This window comes from Lonchura striata, chromosome 24, assembly GCF_046129695.1.
Source record: "Lonchura striata isolate bLonStr1 chromosome 24, bLonStr1.mat, whole genome shotgun sequence".
Lineage (NCBI taxonomy): Eukaryota > Metazoa > Chordata > Aves > Passeriformes > Estrildidae > Lonchura > Lonchura striata.
Genome location: NC_134626.1, coordinates 803046 through 812120, shown reverse-complemented (window position 1 = coordinate 812120; position 9075 = coordinate 803046).

The window sequence follows — 9075 nt, the reverse complement described above, 5'->3', positions numbered from 1 at the left end:
GGAGGAGCGGGCACCGGGAGGAGCGGGCACCGGGAGCACCGGGCACCGGGAGCACCGGGAGGAGCGGGCACCGGGAGCACCGGGCACCGGGAGCACCGGGAGGAGCGGGCACCGGGAGCACCGGGAGGAGCGGGCACCGGGAGGAGCGGGGCACCGGGAGGAGCGGGGCACCGGGAGGAGCGGGCACCGGGAGGAGCGGGGCACCGGGAGGAGCGGGCACCGGGAGCACCGGGAGGAGCGGGCACCGGGAGGAGCGGGGCACCGGGAGGAGCGGGCACCGGGAGCACCGGGAGGAGCGGGCACCGGGAGCACCGGGAGGAGCGGGCACCGGGAGGAGCGGGCACCGGGAGCACCGGGCACCGGGAGGAGCGGGCACCGGGAGCACCGGGAGGAGCGGGCACCGGGAGGAGCGGGCACCGGGAGCACCGGGCACCGGGAGCACCGGGCACCGGGAGCACCGGGAGGAGCGGGCACCGGGAGGAGCGGGGCACCGGGAGGAGCGGGCACCGGGAGCACCGGGAGGAGCGGGCACCGGGAGCACCGGGAGGAGCGGCCCCGGCGCAGCCCCCGCTGCAAGGCAGCGCAGACGATTTTGGGAACGGGGATGCGCCCGGCCCCGCAGGGCGAGGCGGCTGCAGGAGCGACACGCAGGGGAGGAGGAGGAGGAGGAGGAGGAGGAGGAGGAGGAGGAGGAGGAGGAGGACGATGCCGAGGCGCTGCGGTGACACACGCCAGCAGCTCCAGCGGCGGCCGCGTGGGTGGCAGCGCGGGCTGCGCGCCCGGCTCGCCTTTCCCAGGCACGAAGCGGCTCCTCCCGCACGGGGGAAGAAATGGGCATTAGGATGAGCCTGCTGCTGCCAGCCTGTGCCTGCTGCTGCTGCCAGCCTGTGCCTGCTGCCACCCTGTCATCCTGTCCCTGCTGCCAGCCTGTGCCTGCTGCTGCTGCCACCCTGTCCCTGCTGCCACCCCCAGTGCAAACTGGTGTCACCTGGCGAGGACGAGACGTCCAGGCCAGGGGCACAGAGGGATTTTGGGGCGGTTGGAGCCTCTCTGGTTGCTCCAGAGGTTGGGGTTGAAACAAGCTCAGCCCAGCTGGCCCCGCCGGCTGCGGGCTCACTTTGGGGGATGTTTTTGTGCCTCCATCCCGGAGCTGCTTCCCCTGCTGGACTGGCATCCCCCCGAGCTGTGGGCGCCGTGCCAGCCCGCAGGGAGCTGCTGCAGGAACGGATCGGCTCCTTTGGCTCAGCCCCAGCCCCTCTGCAGAGGATCAATCACTCACCCAGCCCTGCTCGGCGTGACAAAGCTGAGCTGAGGGGGAGTTGGAGCTTGGCTTTGCCCTAGATTTTTTATTATTATTATTCATCTTTATCTCCTGCTCTGCTCCTGTTGGTGAAAGGAGGAGAAGCTGGAGCAGGAAAACACTCGGGGGTTTCTCGGTGCCAGCTCTGGATCCCTGCATCCCACAGATTCTGGGCAGGAATGTCCTGAAATGAATCCCAGTTACAGCACGGGGAGAGCTGCATCCTTAAAAAAAAAGGATTAAAAAAAAAAAAACTCCTATTTTTGCTGCTGGAGGCTGGAAACACCACCTGTGTGTGCTCTGCAGGATCAGAGCTGGGAATCTGCAGGTGGGAGGGCAAAAAGGACCCCAAACCCCAAGGAGGCAGATTTGGGATGATCCTTTGGCGCTGCCAGCACTGATGCCCTCCCTCTCTCCTTGCCTCTCTCCTCTCCTCTCACTCTGGATTTTATTTGTGTTTGTTTGTGTTTTTTTTTTTGTTTGTTTTAGTTTGGTTTTGGTGGTTTTTTTTAACTTTTTTTTAAATTTTTTTTTATGGTTTGTTTTTTGTTTGTGTTTTTTTATTATTTTTATTTTTATGGCTGGAATTTGTCCCCGTGCCGTTGACCCTGACACGGACAAACAGCAGCCGTGCCCTCGGCTTGCCCGGGGTTTATGGGGAGCCAGCCCTTCCCTGCGTGCTCGGCGGAGGGGGAGGATCCTTCCAGAGGGAATCCAGCTGGGAATGTCGCGCTCCTGGGCAGGACTTCCACCCCAAATCCTGCTGAGCGCTTCCTGCCCGCTGGGACACACCTGAGCCCATCCAGAGAGAGAAAAGCCATTTGGGGGCTGCCGGCTCGGCCCTGGTGGACAATCCCAGCGGATGGGGAGCCTGAGATCCCCCAGGAGGTTTTTCCCAGCTGGAAATCTCCTCCCGTGCATCTGCTCCAGCCCAGCACCTCCCCAGGCCCCACTGTGCTCCCACAGGGCTTGTCTTGCCTCTCCTCACCTCCTTTAGGCATTTCTGGGATTAAAACTTCTCGGCTTTGGGCGTTTCTGGGATTAAACATCTCGTTTTAGGGCATTTTTGGGATAAAACATCTCATTTCAGACCTGCAGCCTGGCGAGCAGCTGGGGCCCGCGGAGAGCTCTGCTGCTGCTGCTGTTTAATGGAATTTAACTGGAGACAGTGGGGCTAAATGCGCCTGGGGTGGGTAAATAAAACCCTTCTACGGGTTCTTTATCCCCTGCAGCAGCAGCCTGGGGACGGCCCCGCTGTCGGGGCACTTTGGTGACTCCAGGAACCGAGTTTGGCGTTCACTGGAAGAGCGAGAGCGGCACCGAAACCGCTGCCGTGGAAATGTGCCTGGCATTTATGGCCCCTCTTGCGTTCGCCAGTTTAAAAAGTAGTGCAAACATTTAAACGCCAGTGGCAGTAAAGATAAAAATGTAACTTTGATTAGATAAAGACTGGAGATACTGGTATTTACACCTGGACCATAACCTTTGCTTGCCTCCCTCGCTGGAGGCCCCTGGAGCGCAGCAGCAGCAGAGATTTCCTGGAGGCCCAGACACCTCCTGGGGCTGCCCGGGGTGGGGACAGCAGGCGGGGTCTGGGGAAAGCAAATGGGGTTTGGGGACAGCAAATGGGGTCTGGGGACAGCAAATGGGGTTTGGGACCAGTAACCGGGGTTTGGGGACAGCAACCGGGGTCTGGGGACAGCAAACGGGGTCTGGGGACAGCAGGCAGGGTTTGGGGACAGTAACCGGGGTTTGGGGACAGCAGGCAGGGTTTGGGGACAGTAACCGGGGTCTGGGGACAGCAGGCAGGGTTTGGGGACAGTAACCGGGGTTTGGGGACAGCAGGCGGGGTCTGGGGACAGCAAATGGGGTTTGGGGACAGCAACCGGGGTTTGGGGACAGTAACCGGGGTTTGGGGACAGCAACCGGGGTCTGGGGACAGCAACCGGGGTTTGGGGACAGCAGGCGGGGTTTGGGGACAGCAACCGGGGTCTGGGGACAGTAACCAGGGTCTGGGGACAGCAGGCGGGGTTTGGGGACAGCAACCGGGGTTTGGGGACAGCAGCCAGGGTTTGGGGACAGCAACCGGGGTCTGGGGACAGCAGGCGGGGTTTGGGGACAGCAGAACACCCCCAGGGTTTGGGGACAGCAGGCAGGGTTTGGGATCCTCCTGCAGGAGGGGAAGGGGCACGGGGGGTGGGAGCCGCTTTTGGGGTGGGATGGTCCCTCCACACAGGGAACCCCATGGAGATGTGGGGACGGTGTCCTGCCGTGGGACAGTTCGGGTGGGGACAACTCGGGTGGGGACAGCTGCAGCAGGGACAGATGTGCTGGCAGATGTGCTGCCTGTGCCTGGCTTTAGGGGGGCTCTGGGGGGTCTTTGGGGTGAGGATGGCTCCGGGAGCACAGAGGAGCAGGGATGCTCCAGATGGGACATCTGGGGACACTGGGACAGCAGAGATGTGGGGACACTGGCACAGCAGAGACCTGGGCACATTGGCACAGCAGAGACCTGGGGACACTGGCACAGCAGATCTCTGCTGTCCCTGCTCCTGGGGGCTCGGGAGGGGGACAGGACGCCCAGTGCCACTGGGGGAAGGGTGGGATGGCAGGGTGGGATGCCAGGGTGGGATGCCAGGGTGAGATGTCACCTCCTGGAGCCCTGGCCGAGCAAAGGGCTCTTCCCCGGACCCGCATCCCTCCTCAGGCACTGCCGTGCAATTAATTAATTAGCAGCGTCCCCAGAGCCAACCCCACGGGCTGATGTCCCGGGGCTTGGCAGAGGGACAGACCCAGGAGCCGCCGGCACCGCAGAAATTCCCTTTTTTATTTTTTTGGCCGAGGTTAGCAGCGCAGAAATTCCCTTTTTTATTTGTTTTTTTGGCCGAGGTTAGCGCGGAGCCACGCGTCAAGGGCACAGCGGAGCAGGCCCTGGGGACGCGGTGGCACATGCCTGGGTTGGGTTTTTTTTATTTATATATATATTTATTTTTTTTTTGCCTGCGTCAAGCGAGCGGATTCCATTTTAATGTCACGGCCGTGCCGTGCGGCGGTGGGACATTCCTGGCGGCGTTGCCATGCGGGGCCGGGCCGGTGTTTGGCTGCCCTTAAAGCGCTTTCTCAGCTCCTGAAGGCGCTTGGCAAACAGCGGCCGCCGGGACGAGGAGGAGAGGAGGAGGAGAAGCCAGGCGGGCAGAAGAAGGGCTTTGTTCATCCTAGCGGGCTGTGCCGCGCTGCTCCTCCCCTCGCAGAACGCCGCCGGGCGCTGAGGAGCTCCGCGGAGCGCCCCGGGCTCGCTCGGCCCCGGCGCGGCTGCTTTCGGCACGGAGCAGCCTCCGGGCGCATATTTCTGTAATTAGGCTCTTTCTGCTCAGCAGTTTCTGCAGCTGCGATGACACTCGGCTGTCGCCCCCTGCTTTCTCACGCTCTCCCTGCCAAGGCTCGGGCCAGCGCCAGCGCCGAGCTCGCCCGGCCCCGCTGGGGACAGCGCTGGGCGCGGCCCCGATCTGAGCCATTGACGGTCCCAAGCCTGGAGAAAGCCTCCGAGCCCCGCAGCCAAAGCAGGACCCCTAATTCGTCCGTGCTGCTCTTCAGGATTGTTCATTCTTATGCATATTACAATATATATACATGTATTCTTATGTGTATAAACTTATCTCTGCCACGTCCTGCTGCCCTGCCCAGCTCTGTCCTGCAGGGCAGCGTGTGGGGCTCTGCCCTCAGGGGGATGTGACAGACATTCAATACCAGAAACTCCCTGGGCTGGATTTACAATATATTTATTATATGCATATTTAAATATATTTCATATATTACAATAACGTGACAATATCTGTCATCTATGTTGAACAGTGTGTCCCCAGCCTGAACCCAGTCCCAATTCCCAGGCTGGGATGAGCCCCAAGATGGAGAAGGAGCTGGGATGGTGGAGAAGGAGCTGGGATGGTGGAGGAGGAGCTGGGATGATGGAGAAGGAGCTGGGATGGTGAAGGAGGAGCTGGGATGATGGAGAAGGAGCTGGGATGATGGAGAAGGAGCTGGGATGATGGAGAAGGAGCTGGGATGATGGAGAAGGAGCTGGGATGGTGGAGAAGGAGCTGGGATGGACCCTCCTCGCTCCAGCCTCTCCCACCAGGGATGCTCCAGGTCCCCGCCTGGCTCGGGCAGCAGGCAGGGCTGGCAGCTCCGTGTGCTCTCCGTGTGCTCTCCGTGTGTTCTCCATGTGCTCTCCGTGTGCTCTCCGTGTGTTCTCCGTGTGTTCTCCCTGTGTTCTCCGTGTGTTCTCCCCGTGTTTTCCCCGTGTTCTCCATGTGCTCTCCGTGTGTTCTCCATGTGCTCTCCCCGTGTTCTCCATGTGCTCTCCCTGTGTTCTCTGTGTGTTCTCCATGTGCTCTCCCCGTGTTCTCCGTGTGTTCTTCCCATGTTCTCCGTGTGTTTTCCCCGTGTTCTCCATGTGCTCTCCCCGTGTTCTCCATGTGTTCTCCCCGTGTTCTCCATGTGCTCTCCCCATGTTCTCCGTGTGTTTTCCCCGTGTTCTCCGTGTGCTCTCCCCGTGTTCTCCGTGTGTTTTCCCCGTGTTCTCCATGTGCTCTCCCCGTGTTCTCCCCGTGTTCTCCCCACCACGGCTCCGTCTCCAGGAGAATTTGCCCTTTCACAGCCGCTTCAGGAAAATGTCAGCGAATGCCAAACGCCCGGCACAGGAGAGGCTCCATCAATCAGGCAGCAGTTAGTGGGAAAAAATCCGGTTCCAAGGAGGAAAGCAGCGGGATACGGGGCTGCTCTTTGTTTTTGGGGGGCTTTTCCCCCCTCGGAGCCGCGCTCGGGTTCATTAGCGGCGCAGCGGTGGGGGAATCCATCACTTCGTGGAGCGCGGCCGTTCGTGCGCCTCGGGGCCGCGAGTGCCAACAAAGGCGCCCCGCCTGAGCCGCGGGGCCGCAGGGCCCGGGGGCTGGAGGCCCGGCCGGGAGCCGGGGCCGCGGCTGGGAGCGCGGCCGGCACAGCTCCGCTCAAGCTGGAGCGACCCCGGCGCCTTCCGCCGCCTCTCCCGGCCCGGCCCGGCCCGCGCTCCGCAAGGAGCCGGGAACAAACAAAACCTTGGTCAGCCTTCCAAGGCTTCCCCTCCGAGAGCAAAAAAATCTTCAATATTTCATCAGGCTCTTCTCGCGCCTTTCTTTTTGCCTCTTTCTTTCTTTTATTTTTTTTATTTTTTTTTTTAAACTGCTCTGGGTTTAAAAAAAAATAAAAAAAAAAAATTAAAAGCCAAAGTGGACGTGAAAAGTCTGGGTCAACAAATGAACAAATGATTAAAAGAGGGGTTTAAAGGAGGGGTTTGGGGGTGGGGGGAGCTCTCAAGGAGGGGTTTAAAGGAGGGGAAGGGATGGGTTCAGAGGTGGGGGAAGCTCCTTGTGCTGCTGTCCTGGGTCGAATGACAAAGGGAAAAAGAAACTCTCCCAGGTGAAATGGTTTTTAACTAAAAGGAAACGGAAGTTTAAATGAGTTTGGAAAGTTTTTATTTAGGCAGACCAGCGCTGAAAGGCCGCAGCCGGTGGGGCTGGGGATGGATGGAAAAGGCTCTCGGGCACTGCTGGGTGAGTCCCAGCTCCGCAGGGAGATCAGGACCTCATGGAATGGTTGGGCTGGGAGGGACTCCAAAATCAGCTCAGTCCAGCCCTGCCCTGGGCAGGGAAGCTCCAGCACCCCAGGCCAGCCTTGGACACGTCCGGGGATGTGGAACCACCTGTGCAGGGCCCCACCCTCTTCCCAGGAAGGATTTATCCCAAATTCCCCATCCAGACTCCTCTGTGGCCACAGATGTGCAGGCTGCAGGAAGAGGAGGTGGGGAAAGAAAAGCCAGAAGTTCAGTCCCATCCCACTGATCCCATCAATCCCATCCATCCCACTGATCCCATCCCACTGATCCCATCCCATCCCATCCCATCCCATCCCATCCCATCCCATCCCAACCCATCCCTTTGCTCCCCAGGCTCTCCCTCCATCCCTGAGCTCACAAATATCACAAATATCACAAACATTACAATCATTAAACACTTTTAGGAACTCTGTCCTGCCACAGAGTCAGTTCTGCTCCACTGAACGACTCTGTCAGGACTTTTCCCCCCTTTCCCCCTTTCCCTTCTTTTCCCATTTCCCCTTTCCCATTTTTCCCTCTTTCCCCCTTTTCCCCTTTTTTCCCATTTCCCCCTTTTAGACTTTTTTCCCCTTTCCTCCATTCCTCCTTTCCCCCCTTCTTCCCTGCCCTGCCTCTCCCGAAATTCCAGGAGCTCCAGGCACGCCGTCCTCACTCCTCTGCTGCTCCACCCTGGATTTAGCCCCGTTTTAAGGACCCTCCTGAATGACTCAGCGTCATCGCTCGGGACGCCGCTGGGTCATTACAAACCTTCCTCCCTCCCATCCTCCTCCTCCTCCTCCTCCTCCTCCTCCTCCTCCCTTCCCACAACCTCTGCATCCGCACGCCAGTGGCTTCCAAGGCAGCGGTGCCCGGCGGTGCCCGGGAAGGAAAAGCGGCACCGATTAAAATCCCACCGCGCTCGGCCCGGCGCTGTCCCGGTTCTGTCCCGGCTCTGTCCCGGCTCTGTCCCGGTTCTGTCCCGGTTCTGTCCCGGCTCTGTCCCGGTTCTGTCCCGGTTCTGTCCCGGCTCTGTCCCGGCGCTGTCCCGGTTCTGTCCCGGTGCTGTCCCGGTGCTGTCCCGGTGCTGTCCCGGTGCTGTCCCGGCTCTGTCCCGGCGCTGTCCCGGCTCTGTCCCGGCGCTGTCCCGGTTCTGTCCCGGTGCTGTCCCGGTGCTGTCCCGGCTCTGTCCCGGCTCTGTCCCGGCGCTGTCCCGGCTCTGTCCCGGTTCTGTCCCGGCTCTGTCCCGGTTCTGTCCCGGCTCTGTCCCGATGCTGTCCCGGCTCTGTCCCGGTACTGTCCCGGCGCTGTCCCGGCGCTGTCCCGGCTCTGTCCCGGTTCTGTCCCGGCTCTGTCCCGGCTCTGTCCCGGTGCTGTCCCGGTGCTGTCCCGGTGCTGTCCCGGCTCTGTCCCGGCGCTGTCCCGGCTCTGTCCCGGTTCTGTCCCGGCTCTGTCCCGGCTCTGTCCCGGCGCTGTCCCGGTGCTGTCCCGGCTCTGTCCCGGTACTGTCCCGGCGCTGTCCCGGCGCTGTCCCGGCTCTGTCCCGGTTCTGTCCCGGCTCTGTCCCGGTGCTGTCCCGGTGCTGTCCCGGCTCTGTCCCGGTTCTGTCCCGGTGCTGTCCCGGCTCTGTCCCGGCGCTGTCCCGGCTCTGTCCCGGCGCTGTCCCGGGCTCTCCCCCGGCCGCGTTTGTCCCATCCCGGCCCCTCCATCCCCGGCACCGGCCTGTAAACATGTAAATCACATGCAAAACATGTAAATCACTTATTCACCCGGCAGCGCTGCCGATGGAAAAATGACCGTGAAACTCTTTGGTTTTGGGTTTGCTCTTGTCACCGGCGCACAATGACATCGAGAGCCGCGGTTTTGTGGCCGGGGCTTGTGGAGGGCTTTTATTTTTTTTTTTTTTCCTTTTTTTTTGCCTTTTCTCTTTCCCAACTCCCCCCTTGCAGCATTTGCATGGAAATGGGGCCATCCCACAATTTAATGCCGGGCTTGACCTGCGAGGTGTCCCCACCCCAACAGAGCAGATCCTTGTTGATTTTTGCCCTCCCCGGGAACATTCAGAAACAATCTGGGTCACGCAGGAAAAGCTGTTGGCTTTCCCCCTTTTTTTGGTTTTTTTTTGGAGGTTTTTTTTTGCTCCCAGCGC